This window comes from Mastigoproctus giganteus, chromosome 14, assembly GCF_048544385.1.
Source record: "Mastigoproctus giganteus isolate SK-2022 chromosome 14, ASM4854438v1, whole genome shotgun sequence".
In the NCBI taxonomy this organism is placed as follows: domain Eukaryota; kingdom Metazoa; phylum Arthropoda; class Arachnida; order Uropygi; family Thelyphonidae; genus Mastigoproctus; species Mastigoproctus giganteus.
Window position 1 is genome coordinate 6,783,977 of NC_143588.1, and position 2,552 is coordinate 6,786,528.

Sequence of the window (2,552 nt, forward strand, 5' to 3'; positions counted from 1 at the left end):
AGTTGTGGATGTTATCAATTCCTGGGCTTCGCTAGTTGTGGGTGTTCCAGATCGACTGTTTTACTTCTTCTCGAATCTCCCACTCTCTTATCTCTTGTACGTCCTTGGTTTTCTTCCATTCTATTTCTCATCAGGGTGCTCTGCTGTTATGTCTTACTTCACTGCTCCAGATATTTCCCTAGAACTCGTCGATCATCTTCTCGGGTGGTCCGTTTTCTGCTTTCTCAAGTTCACCCAGTTTCCTCTAGAAGGATCTTTGGTTCTCATCGAAGATTCAGTTTATTTTCCTCTGGGTGTTCCTCTTTATGTTTATGTCCCTCTTTGTATGGGTGTAGTCTCTTGCTGAGTGCGAGGAGGTTCTGCTTCAGTGTGTGTGTGTGTCCAAGTATTCTCTGATTCCTGGTCTCATGTTTCCTGTGGACGCTGTCACTCTTGAGAATGCTCTTCACCTTTCCAATCAGTTTCTTACTTCTATTACCCTGTTGGTACTGGGTCAACTGACCTATCTTGGCTCTTAATTCTTCTATCTTCTGCTGAAGTCTTCTTTCCCAAGCTGGCGGTTCCTTCTGTTTTTGGTTCTTCTGCTGCTGGTGTCTCGTTTCTTTTCCATTAATCCTAGTGGCTGCTATGGCAGCACAGTATACAGCTGTGTGGATAGCCTCCAGCGTTGCACCATTGCTGTCAAGGTAATGTGGCATTATTTGCCGATTGAGGTGGTCTGTTACTCTTCACAGGATTTTATTTGGCCTCTGCTTAGGTATCACATGGGTTCTTGTCGGGTCCATTCCTTCGAATTCTGTTAGGACCTTCTTCCACTCGTCTTCTATTCTGGATAGCACGACTTCTTCTCTTTCCACTTCAGCTACTCCGGGTTGTATTTCTTCTTGCTGTTCCTCCTCTGATCCCATGGTATGCTGTTCCTCCTCTGGTTCCATCTTCATTGTGCTTTGTAGCAGATCGCTGAAATACTCCTTGATTTTTTCCAAGATGGCAGGAGCTATTAGGTTCTTCGTGACGATGGTTCTTGTTTGGTCTGCTAATCGATGTTCGGTGACCTGAATATCCGGGTATCGTTCCAACCACTTGGTATGTAGTCGCGATCTGTACATTGTCATATTGGTCTGTAGCCTAGTGATTTCATAGTATGCTCGCATGATGTATGTATTCGTTTCAATGCTCCACTTCATGCGTTGGCGTTTTCTTCCTTCCTAGGTGGTCACTAGTGCAGTTGAGCACATAACACTTCCAGTTGGTGGGGCTGGATGGTCTTGCCCTTCTCTTGTGGTAGCCTTACGGAGGACAGCGCCACTTGCTCCACTGTCTTGCTCAGGAGACTCTCTCCAACTTTACGAGCCGACCCCTCTGCCTAAGGCCTGAATGCAAGTGACTTTATCCTGCGCCACACACGATGCAGTATGAATAATATTTGTCTGTGACATCATCCAAAGAGGTGGACTTGTTTAGCCTCTGCCTAAGGCCTGAATGCAAGTGACTTTATCCTGCGTCACACACGATGCAGTATGAATAATATTTGTCTGTGACATCATCCAAAGAGGTGGACTTGTTTAGCTTCAGCTTATGTCCACTGAGTTATTTTTATTTATTTAGTTCTCGAGCATGGCGCCACTATCTTCTTCAGCCGTCACTACGACCTTGGGGACGGTAAGTCCAATGGGGATGTTTTTCGCGATGTTTTTTTTTTTTAATCATTTAATATTATTATTACGTCGGTCTCCCAGCGTAATACAGCCACGTTCACTTCCACCAATGATGGTTGGCCGCGATGGCCCAGTGTCTTAACCACTGGGCCATCGTGCCCCTTGTTGTTGTTGTTAATAATAATAATACAATACAATACAATTTTATTTATCAAGAGAATTCGTTTACAATAAATGAACTTGTTAAGAAAAGTAAATTTCTTGAAAACAAGTTGTAGTTCTTCCTTTACAAGTTTTGTACAAATTTGTTATCTTACAGAAAAGACTATGAAGTCACTACACATAGTATATTCCACAATGTAAACAGAGGTAGTTTATCTGCATATCAATTCTAATCTACTGTGTCATTGAGTATCAAGAATTTTCTTATTAGGAATTTTAATTTGGAGAAGGGATAACTTCTCCTGAGCCTGAAATCAATGCTAGCCAACAAGTTGTTTATTACATTCATTGTGTGCCTATCTCCAAATCTATTTAGTATCCTAGGGTGAGGCAAAGTAATTGCTTTTGGGTTCCTTAAATTATGTGAGACATTTCTTTGCAGATTCGACTCTTCAAAAATAGTGTTAAGATTTTTTAAGAATAGATTTAACTTCAGTTTTTGAACTGGATACAATATTTTATGTTTCAACAAAAATTGCCTTCTCTTATTCAGGTCATTCCAAGTGTTTGTCCCCATTAAAAGATTCAGAATCCTATTCATTAAGTTGTCTATTGCCCTTATTTCTGTTTTATTTGCTCGTGCCCATATATTTACTAAATAATTGAGTTGGGAGTCCACTAATGCATAACATAAGGTGACTTTTGTTCTAAGATTTAACTTATTCTTAATGT